Below are 21,668 nucleotides of genomic sequence, written 5' to 3'. Positions count from 1 at the left end.
CACGTGGCGGGGGTATATTGTTTTGGCCTCAAAAGGTCCTCTGGTTTACCTCTTCTAAAGCCTCTAGTCTTAGTCCCCTTGTTTACCTGCAAGTGTAGTAACCTGGTTAATAGAAGTTCCCAAGAAGTCACCCCCCAACTGTCATGTTTTCCCTCAGCAGTCTTCCCTCCTACACATCTTCAGACCCATTTCCTTGAGCAATCCGCAGTCCCCATGACCATGAGTGCACAGATCCTCAAGCCCAAGCCCAGTCCTCTGACAGAGTGCCGTGCCAGTCTGGGGTCCTGCCTGCCTACCCAGGGCCCATATGCACAGTGTCTGAGTCCCAAGGCCCTGTCTGTTGGTGTGCAGGCATCTGTCCTCTACATATCTTAAAAAAAAAAATAGAATAGGCAGCTATGTGGGCATATTGGTAAATTTGGAATTAACCAGGTCCAGAATGCCCTCCAGCTCTCAGCTGCTTTCCTCCCAGCAGTGGAACACTTACCTAGGTGCAATGCAGCCTAGGCAGTTGCCTATAGCTGGGGAGAGAATTTTTTTTGAGATTCCTAAATGACCATCCTTTCAGAGGAAAAAATGGAATCAAAAGCCTTTGTTATATTTTCCCCTCACTACAAAAGTATCACACACTGACTGTGAACCAAGTTAAAAATGTGATAAGTACTCTGGTAGTGCTGGAGCAAGAAAGTGACTGAGTGAGCCACTTTGGGTCATGTCCTCCCAAAAACTCAATTTCAACTGCTATTTATGCACTAAGTCACCTTCGTGAATACTACAGATGTCACCATAGAGGCCAAGGTGACTAGTTCTAGCAGAACAATAAAAGTTGCCCTCATCCCTCCTCTCCCAGCTCTAATACAGAGAGGGACATTTTCCACTTGGGGTTGAGAGAGGAAATTAAGTCTAGACCATGGACTTGAAATCCAGTACCAGGCTGTCAGAATAAAAACCAGTGCCAATCCCATCGCCCTTGCCCCAGATTTTCACCTGAGGAATGGGATTTTGGACACTCTTTGCCCAAATGGCCAAGGGATTGTCTCCACCACCTGCTTTCAACATCTGGCAGGGTAAAACTCTTTCTGCCACAGAGTAAGGAAGGGAATACAACTTAGAGCTGGACCAATGCTATAAGACCCAGTACCTGATAAAACCCCAGGACCTCTGTGCCTAGGCTAGTGTTGACAGACAGCACCTCTAGATTTGCCTTGGCATGGATCATCATAGCCTTTCATGGCTCTGGAATGCCCCTGAGGTTGGACACAGCAACTGTGAGACCCAAGCATGACAGATTAGTGTCTGCTTGGATGACCAAAGTGTTGATAGCAAGAAGTCATGGGGCTGTGTTTCGGGGCTGAATGTCAAACTGGTGACACTCAACTTTAGGCAAATCAAAGTTCCCTGTCTCCAGGCTTAGTAGCATGGTGGGACCTCTGCATCTACCCCAGAGTTGTGGCTCTGGTGGATTGAATTTGCATATCAGCCAGCATCAGTTGTGGCTAGTTGCAGTGGTCCTATGCTGTGAGTCCATTTCTGCAGGAGACAGGCCACAACACTATGATCCTACCCATGCACTATGCTTCTCTGGGTGGGCTGTGAGCGCCGACCGTGACCTTATATTGTGGGATTAGTCACCTATGCCTGAGCAGGGGGTCTGTCCTGGTTCCCGGGGAAAGCTGGTAGGGACAGGCTACACCTGTTTGGATGCCTCCTTGGTTATTTCTAAGCAGTATGCTAATTGTGGATTAGTGACCAATCTAAGTTTGGGGTATCACTGGGCAGTGAGCAGGCTTAGAAAGTAGGTTAAAGCAAACTTCAACATATGGCCCCACCTAGTGCTGAAATGGCAGAGGAGTCCACAGGTTTACAAAAAGCAAATCAACTGCTTAAAATTTATAAGAAGACAAAATGAAATCAGGTTATAAAGGCTAGGGAAAAAATTCTTTCATACACAGATGATGCAATACACAAACACAAGTTTCCCACATGAGTGGTAGGACTCCAGTGATTTGATCCATTGATCTCTGCCTATCAGGTCTAGAGGAAAAGAATAAGTATTTGATTAAATCTAATACATCATAAAACTCTCAACAAATTTGCTATAGATGAGGGCCAACTGGTTAATCCTCCACCTTCAAGCACTGACATCCAAAATAGGCATTGGTTTGTGTCCCAGTTGTTCCACTTCCCATCCAGGTTCCTGTTTATGGTCTGAGAAAGCAGTAGATCGCCTAAATCCTTGGGACCCTGCATCCACATGGGAAACACGGAGAAAGTTCCTGGCTCCTGGTTGCCTCAGCTCAGCTCTGGCTGTCATGGTCATTTGAGGAGTAAACAGTACATGGAGGATCTTTCTGTCTGTCCTTCTCTCTGAAAATCTGCCTTTTCAATAAAAATAAATAAATCTTTTCAAAAAGTGGTATAGAAGCACAGACAATAAAGACCATATGCAACAAGCCAACACTTAACATTGTAATGAATGGAGAAAAAGCTAAAGGTTTTTCTCTAAGATCTGTAATATCCACCTAAACCAGTTTCATTCAGCATAGAACTAGGAATCCTCCTCATATCAATTAGGCAAGACAAGAAAATCTGAGGGAATCCAAATTAGAAAGCAGGAAGTCATCTTGTTACTGTTTGTAGGTGACATAGTCTTAAATATTGAGGTCCCCAAAGATTCTACAGAAAAGTGGTAGACCTAATGAACAAATTTAGTAAACTTTCAGGATACAAAGTCAACATATAAAAATTAGTAGTATTTTTATAGTCTGAAAGTGAATTACCCAAAACAGAAATCAAGAAAGTAATTCTATTTCCAATAGTTATTTTAAAAAAATACTGTGGATACATGTAATCAGAGATAAACTTACAATGAAAACTATAAAAAAAGTGATGGAAAATATTGAAAAAGACACATGAACTTGAAAGGCATTACATGTTGCTAGATTGAAAGGATGAATATTGCTAAAATATTTTTTTCTATATCAAATGGCCAAAGTATTTCCTACAAAAGCACCAATGACATTTCTCACAGAATTGAGAAAAAAAAACCTACCACAATTTGTATGGGATTGCAAAGATCTCCAATAGTCAAAGCAATATTGAGCAGAAAGAACAAAATAGGAAACACTATACAACTTGACTTTAAGTTATATTACAAAGCTATGGTAATTAAAATGGCATGATACTGGCATAAAAACAGACACATAAACCTGTGAAACACAATAAGAGACTTTGGAAACAAACCCACGTGTCTCCATCCAAATGATGTTTGACAAAGTGACAAATGACACACACTGGAAAAAGGACAATGCTTTCAATAAACGGTGCTGGGAATTCTAAATATTCACATGGAAAAGAAAGAAGTTAGAACTCACATCTCTCATCAAGCAAATACTAAACTCAACATGGATTAGACAACTAAATGTGGTTCCTGAATATTTAAATCTACTGGAAGAAAATATAGGGGAGATAGGTCAGGACACTGGAATGGGCAAGGAATTTTTGGATCAGAGTCCCAAAACATAAGAAACAAGCGCAAAGACAGATAGATGGGACTTCATCAAACGAAAAAGTTTCTGCACAGAAAAGGAAGCAATCACCAGAGTGAGTGAAGAGAAAACCTACAAACTAGGAGAAAATATTTGCAAAGTATAATCTGACAAGGGGCTAAAAACCGGAACATATACGGAACTCAAACCACTCAAATTGCAAAACAAACAAAACAACCCCAAAACTCCAAACTCAAATAATTCAATAAAAAATGAGTAGCAGATGGAACAGATGTTTCTCAAAGGATGATATGGAAGATATACACATGGCCAATTCTCCAGGAAAAGATGTTTGACATCACTAATTGTTAATGAAGCGTAAATCAATTCTACCATGAGACATCACTCTAATCGGCTAGTCATTCCCTGTAAAACCACGAGGCCATTGTTAAAACTGTCAACCTTGCAGCGTGCCTTTGGCAGCTGAGATCCTTGCATCTCATATCAGAGTGCTTGGGTTTGAGCCTCAGCTCCGCGCTTGACACAGGTTCCTGTTAGATAGGTACCCTGGGAGGTAGCAGGTGATGGCTCATGCTGTTGTGTCCCTAGCACCCATGAACCCTGGCACCCTGGATTGAGTTTCTCGCTTCTGGCTTCCACTTGGCACAACCATTCAGCAGTGGATGGAGATGTGTTCTTTGTGACTTTCAAATAATAAAATGAAAATTAAAAACAAAAGCTGAGAGCTTTGGTATTTTCTTAATATCATCTCATAAGCAGCCGCATTTCAAATTTCTCCAGTTTCCTCAAGTCTCTTACACATGTTCGACTTCTTGGAACCAGGAACATGTCAGCTTTGCCTGCTGTCTTCACCAGTATGTGTCCTTCGTCTCTTGAGCTCCTCATTTTGGACTTCATAGCCATGATACTGATGCTTTGAGAATATCAGTAAGTCACCTTGTAGAAAGTCAGCCATGCTTTCCAATACCTGTGTTCTTAGAACCCAAGGGAATGTGACTCAATCCCTTGCAAGGCTAGGGCTGTGCTTCTTGCCGATGATAAAAGGACACTGCTTCAGCATGGCATGAGGAAGTAAGGGCTGGCTTAGGAGAGAGCAAATGAATTCATCAAATCATTCTTGCATAATGAAGTCTTACATCCATTTTCTTACCCTTAGAAACTGAGGTTCAGGAAATTTTTATGAATTCGTGCATTTTATAACAGCTGCACATTTTGTAACATTAAATAATTCATCTAGAAATGCGAAATGTGATACTGAATATTTATATAGGCATCTGGGTGAATATTAAACACTAGAAAGAATTTTTTCTATAAAAAATGTAGTAGGCTTTCACTGAATTTTCAATTAAATACAACTTCTTCTTTAACTATTTTTCATCTAATCCTATGTGAAATGTTGGTATTTGTTAAAAAAATAAATTATATTTGTTTTTAATAGATTTTTAAAAATACTTAGAAGAAAGATATCTTTGGAAAGCATACACAGTAAAATGTCTGTGTATTCATTTATATTTTTGAGAAAATGTTTTCTAGTTTTGGATTCTTTGTTTCAACCATCCAGATTTTTCATTGAGAGACCAGAGAGAAATAGAGACATAGGAATAGAAAATAGAAATAGAAGAACTAGATATAAACAGAAGCTTCTATTAGTTGGCTCACTCCTTACATGCCCAGAATGGCTGGGACTGGAGCCACAAGCCAGTTCCCCATACGAGTAGCACCAACATGACTCCTGATTCTCCCGGGGTCTGCACTGTGGGAAGCTGGAGTTAGGACAGGAGACAAGTACTAAACCCAGGAATGCTGATGTGGGATGCAGATAGCTTAGCCACCAGGCTAAACACCTACTCCCACAGTGTATGATTTAAATTTTTGGTGTGATTATTATCTACAGGACATAACTCATAGGAATTACTAGTTATAGCAAATTTGTTGTGCATTGCACTAAAAATAAAGGCAGCGAAAATTCATTTTGTCCAAATATGTAATTGATGAAATAATATATATGGCTTTATTACAATAACTCAGCACATCAACACAACATTTATCTATGTTGAATAATAAATGAATTCAGTTGTGTTGGGTATTCTTGAATATTTTAGATAGAATATTTCCATATTCTATCTATTAAAAAAACCCAAATGTAAAAATTGTACTTACTAAACTTCACATGTATATTAAGCTTTATGCATATATTACATGTGCATTTACACATATCTTAAGCTTTGCATACATTTTACATATCATTTACACATATCCTGAAGTTATATTGTTAAGTTAGGAGAACAAAATTTACTTGATGAAAGTTGGTAGCTCAATACGAAGCTTAAGTGTCTGGGTTGTGTCATTGGCTGCCTTCTGACTGTCACTGTGATATGGGCTTGCAAACTCAGTCCTCTCCACCAAGGCTGAGGTATAATTTTTTAACAGTAAAATTTACCTTCTGTTCTATGAATTTTTTGGGGGTCCTGCCATATCATTGTGAACATACAGAGCCATTCTTTCACCCCCAAAATTCCCTATATATAAATGATACATGATTTTGAGAACCTGGCTTCCTGTTTGTAAGATTCATTTGAGACTCATCCATGCTATATGAACCAAGAGACCACTTATTCCTTTTTTTATTACGGAACAGAATTCCATCAGAAGGCTGTAGCATAGTTCTCTTATTCTTTCACTCAGTGATATTTATTTGAATTATTCTAGTATTTGGTAAATTTCATCAGGGAGTTAACAAATTTACATTGATCATCCTCATCGGCATAAGGTATATATTTTTAAAAACAGCTGGATGGATATGTGGCTGTGATTTGCATTTCTTGTTAGGATCAATAAGACTCAGCATCTTCCCATGATTCTTTTATTATAAAGATTGATTTTTAAAAGGATGGTTTGTATTATTATCATTGAATTTAAAAGTTCACTATACATTTTTAATAAAATTATTTTATGAGAGAATAGTTTACAAATATTTTGTCCTAATCTGTGGTTAGTCCTTTTCATTTTCTTAATCATATGATTTGAAGAGCAATATTTCTAATCTTAATAAATCATTAGATTTAAGGATCATGCATTGTATATCCTATCTAAAAATGTTTTGTCTCAAGTTTACAAAGATTTTTTTCTAGATGTTTTATAAACTTGGCTCATTTTTTACATTTATACTTTAATACAATTTAAATTTTTTATATGGCAAGAGATCAAACACATTATTTTTCCACATTAAACTAACATCATTCTGGAATATTCTATTCAAAATTACATAGGATATGAAATTAAACATTTCTATTTTGACCTCAAAATTTTAATAGGTAAGTCGTTTAACTGTGCCTATTTATGGTATGCAATGTGCTGTTTTAGTCTATATGTACATTGTAGAAAGATTAAATCAAGGGGGTCAGCATTGCAAGTTAAGCTGCCAGCGTCCTATATATCTCAGTTGCTCCACTTCAGACCCAGATTCCTACTGGTGTTTCCGGGAAAGCAGCAGGAGATAACCCAAATACTTTGGCCTTTGCCAGCTCTGCGGGAGAGTATGAGATGGGGTGCTAGGTTCATGGCTTCAGCTTGGACCAGTCCTGGCCATTACTGTCAACCAGAGGATGGGAGCTCTCTCTCTCTCTTCCAAATAAATAAAACCTCAAAAGAGTAAATGAAGCTAGTTAGCATATTCATCATCCTTTTTGTTATGACAACAGTTAAAATCTGCTTCTAGTATTCAATGTGTTATTGTTAAGTACAATCATCAAGTTGTGCAACCAGTCTTTAAACTTTATCTGCCCTAATTAGAAATTTGCATTCTTTGACCAGCTTCCCTACTATCTCTGTTGTTCTTACTCCCTCAGCCTCTGGGATCCACCATTTTATTCTCTGCTTCTATGAGTTTGACTATTTTAATTCTACATACACACAAAGTCTCCCAGTATTTTTCTTGAATGACATAATGTAGGTAGTTTAATTGAAAAGTTACTTTTAAACCAGGATATGATGTTACAGTTTAAAACAAACAATTCATCAATTTCCTTAGTAGCATGCAAAAATACAAAAGGCCAACTGGGATATTTCCAAAAGCAGAGAAAATCTTGGTGCTCATTCTAGAAACCTGTGATGTTGTTGGGCTGAAAATATGAAGCCCAGAGCTCTCTAACAGACTTGCTTTACTTTAAAACTTGCAATGGAATATTTTTGGCATGATTTCCTTTTTCTTAAAATTCCGATTAACTCAATGAATATGATTGAAAGCCCAAGAAAAGCCTGTGCAACAAGATTCATTGTAATAGAGACTCTGAACGACGGTTCTCCCTTCAGCAGTATTTGGTTATAGTGCATGGCAGGTGGGCTTTTCCCTCATTTTTTAAAATGGGCTGCAATTTCCTGCACATGCCTGGAGAAACTTAATGAAATGAAACACTCTCCACTCAGTGCACACGGGAAGACAGCCCTCTGATTCATCCTTTGATACTGCTGTCACAGGGCCTCTTGTTGACTGTATTGTTGCCTCTTGGCCTCAACCTGGGCAGAAGTCTTTGTCAACAGCAACTTCATTCATGCTGCTGCACCTGCCCCACTAATAAAACTTTACCCAGAAGTTTCTCCCAAGTCCAGCATGATTTACCATTTCCAGTAACATGGGCAGGCAGCAAGCAGCAGTCAATTCTGTCCTTGTGCATACTGAAATAAGAGAAATGTTTTCTACCCTTATATGTTTGACTTGCTAAGAGGTGAATATCAAGGTCATACATAGAAAACAGAGGAGATATTATTGAATATTCAGCATCGTATCTATAAAGACTATCTGCTGAATGCAGCAAACTAGCAGACTTTTTAGGCCTGATAAAACCCAAGTGGACTGGAATGCTGATGTCGAGGAGAATCCTGGATAATCACACTTTGGCTTTGAGCCTGGCTCTCTATCAACCAAAACTTCTTTTTAAAGTCACAGAGAACAAGAAGCATACATGGGATTGTTGATCTCTCTTATACCACCTGTGTAGACTTGTCACAATTTTGGTGACTGGAAAAATGTGAAAGGATGGAAAGAAGACACTGGCCTTAAAAATTCCAAGTTATTCAACTCTATGAATTGGTGACATTTAGTCTACACATTAAATATTACTGGGGGTTGGGGACACAGGATATGATATTTGCAACCCATGTTGGGGTGCTTGGGTCTGATACCGGCTCTGGCTCCCAACTCCAGCACCCTGTGAAGGCAGACTCTGGGATGCAGCTCTAATAGCTCCAATGGGTGGATTCTTGCTTTCCATGGGAGAAACCTGAATTGAGTTTCTGGCTCCCAGCTTCAGAGTGGCTTAGTCCTGGCCTTTGGGAGGATGAGACAGCAGAGAAGTTCTTTGTCTTGCTCTTGTTCTCAAAATTAATGCTGCTATAAAAACACCAGGGGGAATTATGTAAATGACGCTCTTTTTTTTTTTTAACTTGTTTGATGTTTGTTCCTCAGTGTGTCTCAGTGAGTTCCTCCTATATTTCCTACTTTTCCTATTTCTGAGTGTAATAAATGAGTTTAGGAGATGTTAGCCAAAGCCTCAGCCAAAAAATGCCAAGAAAACTTTTCCAAAGGATCCTTCTTCATGACAACATTCCTGCTGGTTCTTCCTGGTGAAAAGCGCAAGTTTCCCAGAGTTTCTATGGGACGTTATTAGCTATTCATATCTCAGCCTTTATTTGCCCCCTTCTGACTGACTTTTGTTTCTTCAATTTTTAAAAAGATTTATTCAGTTTTATTGGAAAGGCAGAGTCACAGAAAGAAGGAGATACAGACAGAAGAAAGATCTTCCATTCACTGGTTCACTCCCCAAGTGGCTGCAATGGCCAGAGCTGAGCTGACCCAAAGCCTAAAGCCAGGAATTTCCTCTGGGTCTCTCATATGGGTTCAGAGTCCCAAGGCTTTTGGGCGATTCTCTATTGCTTTTCCACACCATAAGCAGGGAGATGGATGGGAAGTGCAGTAGCCAGGATGTGAACTGACACCTACATGGGATCCCTGAGTATTGCATGTTAGGACTCAGCCACTGAGTCAGGCCCTCTTTCCTAATTAAAAAAAAAAAAAGACTTCAACATGCACCCATTTTTATCCAGTTAATATAAGAAAGACTGAATTAATATGATTAAATTCTGAAGACTTCAGTTCTTCAGCAATGGACTTAAAGGTTGGCATCAACATTTACAAAAGTGCCTTAAAGTTGATGGAGACTATGTTGAGTAATAAAGTTCATTTTATTTTTTTTTTTAGTTTATCTTTTAATCCTACTTTTCCACATACTCTTGGAAGTTTAAGGAACATAGTTGTTCTTTTCTCCTCCTCTCCCTCTTTTTTTTCTTTCTGCTTAGAAATATCCCTTAAATAGATTGAATTACAAAGGTTTTGGACTCTAAGGTAGCCCAACAGTTAGGAACCAGGATTTTGGCCTCACGTGGTCTGAATTCTAAACTCATCTGCCACCTGCATCTCAGCTGTTTGCTCTCCAACCTGGACACAAAACTTAACCTGCCCTGGCCTTGGTGTTTTCATTTGTGATAAGGGAATATAAGTAGCAGATACTTATACAGGTAGTTGTGAGGACCAGATGAGCTAACCAATGTAAACACAGCACAACCCTTGGCATCCAGTGAATCTTTGGAGTGTTTGCTATCGATACTTTAAGCCTAGTGGATTCGAGCATTCAGTTACAGATTAGAGGTAAAGCACTTGGCTGACTTTATTAATATGCTTAAATTTGTTAATATTCAAGAGTTGTTTGGACTAAGCACTGCTGATCAAGTTTTCCTAGCCATTCATAAACTAACTAAAGCCGTGGCTGCCACCCTTGAGTGAGCATCAGAATTGTCCAGAGGACTCCAAAGATACAGTGTGAGAACCCACTGCTGGAGAACCTCTTTGGAGTTTTCTCTCTGACTTTCAGATGCCTCCTATGCCGCTCTCCAAGGACCACACTTACAGAAACCTCTGCAACGCCTGGGAGGCTAATGATGGTGATTATATATTAGTCAAATTCTCCCTAACTCTTTTCTCTTTCTGTGAGAGCACAGCCTACTTGTAGTTTCCTGGGAACTATTGCATTTCTCAGCAAGCAACGGGATCCCTTTAATTGAATTAAAGTCTCCGTTTACAACTTCACTTCATCTCCCGCAGGTAATTCTCAGTGCTTCGTGTCTCCTTTTGCTTTTTCACGTTTGGTTAGGAACATTAATGTTGCATAAGATAGGTTGTTTCCTGGATTTTCCAATTGCCCCTGTGAGATTTTGGGTGTTTTCTGATAGACCTACAGTTTCCCCATCTGCAAAGAGGATATCCGCTCCCACTTCCCAAGGGGGTTGTGAAGGTGGAATGAAGCCAGGTAAGAAAAATCTTCAGTGTGTGTATGGCAGGGGTTGTGGGTGGGTCTGGCCCAGGAACAAGGTCCAACAATCATGGGTTAGTAGTATTCAGTAAGCAAATGTGAATCAGAGACCTGGATCCTGTATTTGAGGGGTAAAGTAACTGAAAAGTAATGGACAAGAAAGGTAAAACTAAGTTTGTGTTATTCATGTTAAAATAAAAAAGTTAAATGGTAAAAGATTGGAGTCAGAAGGTACCAAACCTTTAAAGGATGTTTCCCATAAAGGGAAGAGGAAAAGTAGAAATTAAAGCAAGGTCAAGGGCCTTTTAAAAATATTAATTTTATTCAACTGAAAGGCAGGTCCAAGGGGGGGGGGTGAGGAGAGAAAGAGATTTCCTTCACAAACTCCTTACAACAGCCAGGGCAGAGCCGGCCCAAAATGAGAGCCAGGAACTCAATCCAGGTCTCACTACCTGGGTGGCAAGGAGCCAGACAGTTGTGCCATCACCTGAAGCTTCAGAGAGAACACAATGGTAGGATGCTGGAATCCAGAGCAGACATAGTCCGGGTACACTGGCATGTGGCCATGGGCGTTCCAAGAGTGCTTTGTTCTTATGACAGTGGTGGTTCATACTTATGAAGAATTATGGTTGTTAAGTATGCTCAGATTTTCTCCTCTTCAAGTGGGAAGTCCATAAGAGTGCAGATTATACACACTATTAGGCCTGAAGTACAAAACGTCCAAGTGAAAAAATTGGTGGATGAAAATTTACATTTATAAAAATGGAATAATAGTATCTTAGGCTAATGAAATATGTGAAATTACTTTCTATGGCAATTTGTGTTGAAAAGGACGTTAAGGAATAATTGTTATCAGTATTTATTTGCTCCTTGGAAAAGGCAAAAGCTATACAATATTTTAAACTTTGTGAATCATTGGGCTGGTTCCCTGGCACGGCCAGCTAAACCTCTATTTGTGGTGTCCTGTGCAAGTGCCAGCAAGCCTTTACTGCACCGCTTCCAACCTAGCTGCCTGGCTGATGACCTGGCAAAACAGTAGAAGATGGCCCAACTGCTTTGGACCCTTGCACCCATGTGGGAGACCTGAAAGAAGCTCCTGGCTTCAGACAGGCCGACCTCTAGCTTTTCCAGTCATTTGGGGAGTGAAGCAGCAGATGGAAGATCTCTCTCTTCCATTTCTTCTCCCTCTCTCTGTAACTCAGCTTTTGAAATAAAATAATAAATAAATCTTTAAAAATTTTTTGAATGATGTAGGCTACTTCATTAGAAATGACTCACATGAATAAAATAGGTTTAGTGGTGGTTCTCTGATCCGTACTTGTTTTTAACATATTTATTTACTTGAAAGGAAAAGGAGACAGGGAAAGAACCCTTTCGTCTACTGCTTCACTCTTCAGACAGACACAACAGTCAGTGCTGGGCAAGGCTTAAGACATGCAGGAACACCTTCAAGGTCTCCCACGTGGGTAACAGGGAGTGGAAGGTGTTCCCTAAGCGCATTGACAGGGCCAGGAAGCAGAACAGCAGGGGTGGCAGGGGTGACATTGCTATGCCATAATGTCTGCTCCTTCCTTATCTCAATATGTTTCCATTTGGTTCCTGGATTTGCTAGTGCGATGTAATAAATGGTGTATTACAAGTGATTTTCCTTTTCAAATTTGATTTGGTAGTATTTTACAACACGTACACACACATATACACGACAGAATGAAAAATACTGTTTTGAAGCAATGAACTAGGTTATGAACTAGGTTAAAGAAAACCTCCCTGTTTGGGAAGGAAAATTTATAAAGCATCCAGAACTTTTACCTTGGACCGTGAGGGGGAAAAAAAACAAACAAACCACAAAACACAAATTGTTTCATTTTAGGTTTTCTGAAAGACCTTAGTTAGCTAGGCGCCAATAAAAAAAAATCCAGCTTTGTGAATTACCAATATGTGAGTACAAAATTAAGTCCTCATAGTATTCTTCATTTGGTTTGTGCAAAGAATTCAGGTAATTGGGCAATTTACAGAAGAGTGTGTTGTATCGTCTTGGGCCAAATCTTTCCCCTTTGGGTTGTAGATTCTCTGCCCCCTTGTGGCTTCTTGGGGGTAGTTTTCTGTTCTCGGTTTTTGTTTTAAACATTGCTTTGTGTTTTGAGGGAGCTTGCTTGAACACCAGACTGTACCCTGGATCACCATCACCAGGACTAAGAGGTGTCAGGGACCGGGGAGGTGGGCATAAGGGCGGGAGCTCCTGGGCCTCCAGGGCTTGATTTTGGAAATAGATTTTCCAAAGCAAGAGAGAAGATAGCTTTCCAAATGGACGGGAATTAGGTTACAGGCATCCGACTGTGTGAGGACGCCGATTCCACTCCCAGAACAGGAAGGAAATCCTCAGAAGTGATTTAATCCAATCTGGACTCCAGAAGACATTAGAGGGGGCCACCCTAAGCTCTTAGTTTTCTCTTCCCGTCTCCCTTCTCTGGGAGAATGAAATGATTTTTTCAAGAACATTATTTAACAGACGCATAGGAGGGTTTTGTCGAAAGCTGTGGGGAGCAGAAGCAAAGCATGGTGTTTATTTATTATTATTATTATTTTTGGCTGTTGTTGGTTTCTTGTTTGAGTGCAAAAAGATTTTAAGGTCCATGCAGTTTGTTCTTTCACGATTTGCATTTTTCAGGAACTTTTTGAGCACCCCCTCATGTGTAAAACATTTGGAAAATGCTGACAAATATCACAAAGAAAATAAAAATCGCCTATCATCGCTTCACCCTGAGATGATGACTATTCACATCTTGATTTTTCTCCTCCTTGCATTTTTTTTTGACAGAAAGGAAGTATGTACAACTTACATATACATTGCACCTGTACTGATAACAAACCAAAGGCTTTCAAGTGGTGTAAAGCAAGAGTTGTCACAACATCCTGTGTGGCCTGAGGGCTGTGAACGATGTTGATGCTAACTGGGAGATGCTGATGCTAACAGGGAGGTAGCTCTCTGGGGTTTCACTGGATAGAAATGTCTGATACAGCTGGAGGCTCCGTTCTGGCCATGACCTTTAGGTCATTAGAAAGTCATTGCAGGGCCCACTCGATAGCCTAGTGGCTACGGTCCTCATTATTGTGCACTAGGACCCCACGTGGGTGCTGGTTCTAATCCTGTCAGCCCCGCTTCCCATCCAGCTCCCTGTTTATGGCCTGGGAAAGCAGTCGAGGATGGCCCAAAGCCGTGGGACCCCTGAGGAGGCTCCTGGCTCCTGGCTCCTGGCTCCTGGCTTTAGATTGGCTCAGCTCCAGTCATTGTGGCTTCTTGGGGAGTGAACCAGCAGACGGAAGATCTTCTTCTCTGTCTCTCCTCCTCTCTGTATATCTGCCTTTTTATAAAAATAAATAAATCTTTAAAAAAGTAAAGTCGTTGAAATAAAGTTACAGCAATTGGCCCTCTCTCATCATTGCCTCAATCCATGACACTTGGAAGTTTTTCTTACTGTATTCCACCCTGCCCTGCTGGCCCCAAAAACCCACTCCCATCTTTACCTACACCCCACCCCCAACTCCATCCCTATTTGAATATTTAAAGAAGCAGCATCCAAGTCATTACCCCTGGTGCCTCAAGATCCCGGAAGAGGACCACTATGACCTCATGAGATTGTCCACCTTCCCACATGAGTGATGAGTGTGTACTTTGCCTTTAAATAAACCTTGCCAACTTGGTCTTCTCCTATCCTGGACCACCTCCAGCCAACGGCCACTGTCCCAACAAGCATCCAATTCAACTTTGTAGTTTTAGATCATGGTGGTACAGCAGACACTGGGGCAATGTTCACATAAATATTGTGAACTAAAATATTAACTATTTGGCTCTTTAAGAATAAAGTGTGTCAACTTTTTGTAGAGAATAAACATTTGCCAATAGTCTTGAATATGCTTCAAAACTAAGACAGCAAAAATGATATTGTTCCTATTTTGAGGAGACGAAATCTAGTCTTTTCTTCTCTACTTCTATTCTTAAACACATAGTCTGTCTTCTATGGAAAAATTGTTATTAAAAATTCATAATACACAAAAACAGAGAGTATGGTATGTCCATAAACCCATTACTTAGATTAAGTAATTATCAAGATTTTGCCACTCAGTTTTTCCCCCTTTCACTTTTTGCTGAATTGTTTTGAAGCAAATTATGGCAATTACATAATTTCACCTCACTTACATAGTGCTTCTTTTTCCTTAAAGAAGTCATATATGCTCTCGATGAATATGAAAATAAATAACAGAGACATACATGCATCCATCAAGTGAGACTGAAGCCCTGCTTTCACTTCTACTCCCCTGTAGCTTTATGGGTGTCTTCCAGGTATTTTCTTATGTCAAGGAATATATATTTTTTAAACTTATTTAACACTGAAAATAAATTTTGGACTGAAGAACAGGAGGAAAAAAACATAAACACAACCACGAGAGCAGCTTTCCAAACTGATCCATTCAGTACCTAAGAGAGGGACTAAGATGCTGCTGAGGGCAGGATGTGCCTTCTTCAAGGGCCGCCTGTGGTCCAGAAGCATCAGAAATCAAGACTGGCAAGTGGGTTGGGACTGGACCAGGCCTTCTGCTGTACCTTGCTGTGCTCTACTCCAGACATGGTCCCAGGTAACAGGTGAATATCCAAAGTATGTTGTGGAGATCTGGTATCACATGTTCCTCTACCAAGATAAAACTCACTCTATTTAATGCACATGATTTTTTTTTTCACTTTGAAAAAAACTCAAAAAAACTATGTAAAGTACAAAGAACTACTGTATGTGCTTAATCTCAATATGCCAATTACTGTCATGCTTGTTTTAATCTGTTTATGCTTACGACTGTGTTGTTACTGCTGATGAATTTGGGACTAGCTTGAAGAGAGCATGACTCTAAACCCAAATTGTTCTGTGTACAGGCACACTTTTGGGTGAACTTCACTTTAGGATGTGCTCGCAAGCCTCATGGAAGAATCTGCTGGATCTGCCAAGCACCACGTCACTTTCACGTAACGTCCACTAGAGTTAGTTGTTTGTGGTGTCACTTGACCATTTTCAAACTCTAAGTTTGCTAACCTACACATGTTCTCTTTGGGAATTTTTGTTTTGTTTTTAATTTTCTAAAACACATTTACTGTGAGTTTTTGTTTTAACAGTAGGATTTGGGGTGAATTTCTTCCATTCAGTTGTGATTTTTTTTTCCTTCTGAAATGGATGCATATTTTTCTTAAAAGTAAAATAACCACTTTAAGATAAGAGTTAAGTAGTAAAATGTAAAATCCCTTTGAAGTGTACAATTCAGTGGCTTTTTAGTATAGTCATAAGCTGTGCAATTGTCACAACCCCAACTTACACAAGATGTTTATGATGGCAAAAAGACCTTGTACCCATTTGCACTGATTTTCCATTCTTCCCTCTCTCTAATCCCCGCTGCCACTGATTCTGTTGTTTCTGTAGATTACCTAGTTTGGTCATTTCATAGATATCTATTCATATAACACGTGACTTTTTATGTCTAGCTTGTGACATGTAACATTATGTTTAGAAGGTTCACCTATATACTATATATATATATAGTACATTATCAATATTTCATTCATTTTATAGCCACATAATAGTCTACTACATTGTGCTTATCCACTCATGAATTGATGGGTATGTGGGTTGTTTCCACTTCTGGAAACAATGATTTTGAATAATCATTTGTGAGCATTTACATAGAGTACATTGTGACAGTATGTTTTCGATCCTCGGTATATAGTCCTCTGTGGAATGGATCACATGGTAACACTATTGAATCTTTTAAGGAGCTACCTGGCTGCCTTCCTGCACCATTTGACAACTTTATTTGCAATGTGTGGTTAAAATTTGTTGCTTCTGAAGTTGTATGTCCTTAGGCTGGAAGTTTAAATAGAGCATCTTTAGGTGAATTAGAAAAACATAAAGGGTAGGTAATGAGCTCTTCCCTTTACGTAAAGATTTGGTGATGGAATTCTTTGGTGGGTGCTGCCCAGGGAATTCTGTACCACACAGCATTCCATTCCTGCTGGTCCTATTAACTCTGCTGGTCCTCTCTCTCCCCAGCCAATAACATCTGCCTTATTCACAAGAAAATGAAAAACAATCAAATAGAGTTAGATGATAAGTGGTAAATAAGCAGGCAATTCAACAGAATTTTGAAAAGTATCCAAGTCGTATTCAAAAATGAACCTAAAAATAACTTCTATGCACATTGCATGAAGATGGATTCAACGTTTTACAGTTCCCAATTTTAGAATACATAATAAATTTGAGTTGCTTCTAAGTATATTTTGTCAGGCACTGGTTTTTGCACATATGCATCTTCATCATTGTTTTTATTTTTTCCCATTCAACGGGGCAGCTGTGTAGACTGGTGCAGACCAAACAGTGGCTGAAATTGAGCAGTGTGCATCTGAACAACTGCACGAGGCAGCCCTGAGCAGCACAGCTTATGGAAGCAAATCATGCAGTTTGTTTGTTGAGCTGAAACGAAAATTAGCAGCAGACTTATGGTGGGCAAGAAGCCTCACCAGGTAGGTGGTAAAACATTCCTCCGGCCAGTGTTTGTGTGGAATACCCTGTGATATCTTTCACATATACGTTCAGATGGACTCCAGCTTTTGTTTCTCCTAAAGCCATGATGGAATAATCATAGCTGTTGTGCAGGCAGGAAGTGTGCACTCTGCAGGTGCCTGGAAGCTGACCTCACCCACCTGACCATTGCCTGAGGGACATTCTGTATCTTGAGCCTATGGTGTCTGACACCTTTGTCCCCAGTTACACATCAAGTGCTCCCTTGGGCTCCTTCTTTTTCCATCATGCAAAATTGAATTTAGCTTTGAAGTACATTTGACTGTGTTTCAAGCAACCCAGCGGCTGTTTACCTGTGCTCAGAGAGCTGCCCACTGTTCTCCCCGTCACTTCCTCCTCTCCCCAGTTACCAGGCCAACCTGGTTGTGCCTTTTTCCTTTTGCAAAGAGACGCTTCCTTTATCCAACTGCTTAGACAAACACGGCGAAGTTTCCCTGGCCTCTAAACCACCTGCTCAGAATGTAAGCGGGAGACCAATTAGAATGCAGGAGACAAATCCCCTATCTGAACAGCTGACCAGGGCCTGGATTTGGAGGCTTATCTTCGGTCTGAATCACAGGGGGTCAGGCTAGGGTCATCCCCCAGAGCACATGTCCCCTGGCTTCCCCTGCAGTGTGCCAACCGGGACTCTCTTTTCCTAGGGATTACAAAGTTATTTGATGAAGGCTGCCCCTGTGATATATTCATCAACGTCTTGACATTAACACATGGGGGGGTGGGGAGTGGAAACATTGGCTTTCTACTAGGAGGTTCTGCATCCTGTAAACACGGTCAGAGGCCCAAGGCTGAGAAAATTACTTTCACAGAAGAAAGCCACCCTTTTCAGGGGGCAGGCACTTTTATGGGCACACAGATTATCCAGGGATGGATGTCCTGGAAATGCAGACCTTGGCTCTGCATGTCTGGGGCAAGGCCTGGGAATCTGCATTTCAGGTGATGCTGATGCTCATGTGGTCCAACGCGTGCATTTTGAGTGCAGCCAAGAGCACTGCATCTTTTGTTAGAGTACTTGGTCCAAGCTGCAGGTGCAGTTCCCGGCTCCAGCTTCCTGCTAATGTGCATCATGGCGATGGCTCAGATAGTTGTGTTCCTGCCTTCCATGTGAGAGACCTGGATTAAATTCTGGGCTGTCCGCTTTAGCCCAGCCTCAGCCTTTGTGGGTGTGTTATGAATTGGGGATGGGAATTCTGCCTGTCTCTCTTTGCCTCTCAGACAGTTTGTTGTAAGAGGCAGATATGTTTTTGGGTCCAGCGCAGTAGCCTAGCAGCTAAATCCTCACCTTGCACGCGCCGGGAACCCATATGGATGTTGGTTTGTGTCCTGGGAGCCCCACCTCTCATCCAGCTCCCTGCTTGTGGCCTGGGGAAGCAGTAGAGGATGGCCCAAAGCTTTTGGACCCTGCACCTGCCTGGGTGACCTAGAAGAAGCTTCTGGCTACTGGCTTTGGACCAGCTCAGCTCTGGCCTTTACTTGGAAAGTAAGCCAGTGGATGAAAGATCTTCCTCTCTGACTCTCCTCCTCTCTGTATATCTGACTTTCCAATAAAAATAAGCAAATCTTTAAAAAAGTCTTTTTTAAAAAGTAGATATGTTTTTCATTGAGTGAATGAAAGGATGAATGTTACCTGAATGTTTGGTTTGAGCATCAAACTTTCATTCCTACAAAAAGTAGAATGCCCTGTTGGAAAGACAGCATTGTAATCTGTTCAGGTTGTAGGCACTGCCTGTCACATCCACCTAGGAGCAGTCACTGTGCTCATGGTTGAAAGGGTACCTGGTATTTTTGGTTAGGCTTAACTCTTTCTTTTCATACAGTGCTTTTTTTTTTCCCCCTTTATCTGTGGTTTGGAATAAGAATGGAATGCATTTCTTTTGTCTTCCTGTTGTTGATTTTGTTTTGTGGCTTCTCATTTAAGGGGATGTATAATAGCTGTGCAATGGAGACTCTCATCTAGTAACATGTTATTTAACTACATGGCATTGTAAATTTCTACTTTTCTTCCTGTTGTTGATTTTATATTATGACTTTTCATTTAAGGGGATGCACAGTAACTATGAATTGGAGACTAACATATCCAGATGTGAGGATACAATGTAGTATGCATCTCTACTTCCAGACAAAGTTGGACTTACAATGAAACTGTTTACTATATCTTGACAATTGGGTGCTGGACTCTCTGCCATTGTCCATGCCTGCAATGATGGACATATGACTGTGTACGAAGAACTATACTTTAGTAATGATATAGAGGAACTAAGTGGGGGGACTGGGGAAGGATTAAGGGAAATGCCAGGAGCCTATGGAACTATATCATAAAATGATAAATAATAATCATAAAAAAAGGTTAAAATAACACTTGGGCTGTCTACATCCCATATCTGACTGCCTGGGGTTGAATCCTGATTCCCCTTCTGATTCCAGCTTCCTGCTAACGTGCAACCTGGGAAGCAGCAGAAGTTGGCTAAAGTACTTGCATTCCTACTGCCCACAACGGAGACTGGATGGAGTTTCAGCTTCCTGGCTTTGACCCGGCTCAGCTCTGGCTATTTCAGGCATTTGGGATATGAATTAGTAGCTGGAATCTCTCTCTGTTAGTCTCTCTTTACTTTCGAAACAAAGAAAGAACAAATTCAAAATAATTATCAATCTTAAAAAAGTATTACACCAAGATACTTTTCATTGAAATATGCTGCAATTTAGATTAACTGAAAAAAAAATTACAACCGCTTTTTTACTTCCCAATCTTGTTTTGGGGATATGGGTGAATAGAAAAATACATGATTAATACCCTTCATCTTTTTTGAAATGGTTCATTATTACCATTGAAATAAAGGAAAACATTTACATTTTGTGTATTTTCAATCCTTCATTAGACTGACATCTCTTTAGCTGTTGTAATGTCAATTATGTCTCAGATTTTCTGGTTTAAATATTCAGTTTTAATGTATTTTAGCTGCCTCTTCCTTTTCCCTCTTTAAAAGTAAAGGCACACAGCTAGCCCTCAATACCTGTAGGCAGATTCATGTGAGACAAATAACAGGGTTTCAATTGAGTCTGGAGTCAGGAATGGGGTGAGAGGCTTACCTGTTCACCCCGTTTTGCTTTCTTTGAGAGTAGCTTTCCCCGTTGATGATTTCATTTCTTCCTGTTCATACATAACGGGTCGCAATCTCACACACACAAACAGGCTCAGTAAAGTTGGGCAGGCAAACACTGCTGATTGTGTTAAACTCAGTGATTGGCTGCTTTCTCAGGAGCCCTCCTTGCTATTGAATAACTCTTGAATGCTGTCAGTGTGGAAAAGCTGTTCTTTGAAGGCTATTTTTTTTGAAAAAGTTTTATTTATTTTAATTGGAAAGGCAGATTTACAGAGAGGAGGAGAGACACAGAGAAAGATCTTCCATCCACTGGTTCACTCCCTAGGTGGTCACAATGGCTGCAGTTATCCCCCATCTGAAGTCAGGAGCCAGGAGCTTCTTCCAGGTCTTCCACATGCGAGCAGGGTCCCAAGGTTTTGGACCATCCTCTACTACTTCCCCAGGCCACAAGCAGGGAGCTGGAAGGGAAGTGGAGCAGCTGGGACATGAATCGGTGCCCATATGGGATCCTGACACGTCCAAGGTCAGGATTTAGCTGCTAGGCTACAGGGCTGAGAGCCCTGGAGGCCATCTTAGTCCTTCCTCTTTGGCACTTGTCCAGAACTAATTTAAATCTGGAGGGGGTTGTCTGGCTCCTGTCTTTGGGACTATTAGGTATCCTTGCCCAAGACTGATTAGAACTTAGTGTCTGGGGATGTGAGTAACCATCCCTGAATCAGTTAATTACCATTCGAATGTTGGCAAAAGGCAAATCTTTGTAAGCCGAAATTATACTCAGATTCTGGTGGGAGTTCAAGCACAGCCAAAGGGTACGGATGGCAGATGGAAAAGCAGAGGTGCTCAATTTTTAAAGATGCTAAATAATTAAGGAAGTCTATCTCAAATTAAAGTTCTCACAAAACGATTCTGCTCAGCACTCAGGGCAGAACACCCAAAATCTGGGCACAGAGCAAAATGCAAATTCAAGGTCCCTTGTTCACACCAGGTACAATTTCAAGACTGTGGCGGCAGAGCATTCATCCGAGCGTTGGGGCTCCTGAGCCAAAGCTCAGTTGCAAAGAATCAAGTTCTGTACCCATG

The sequence above is a fragment of the Ochotona curzoniae genome, unplaced genomic scaffold, assembly GCF_017591425.1.
Source record: "Ochotona curzoniae isolate NIBS_2020 unplaced genomic scaffold, NIBS_Ocur_1.0 scaffold_3835, whole genome shotgun sequence".
In the NCBI taxonomy this organism is placed as follows: domain Eukaryota; kingdom Metazoa; phylum Chordata; class Mammalia; order Lagomorpha; family Ochotonidae; genus Ochotona; species Ochotona curzoniae.
Note: the sequence above shows the minus strand (reverse complement) of the source record.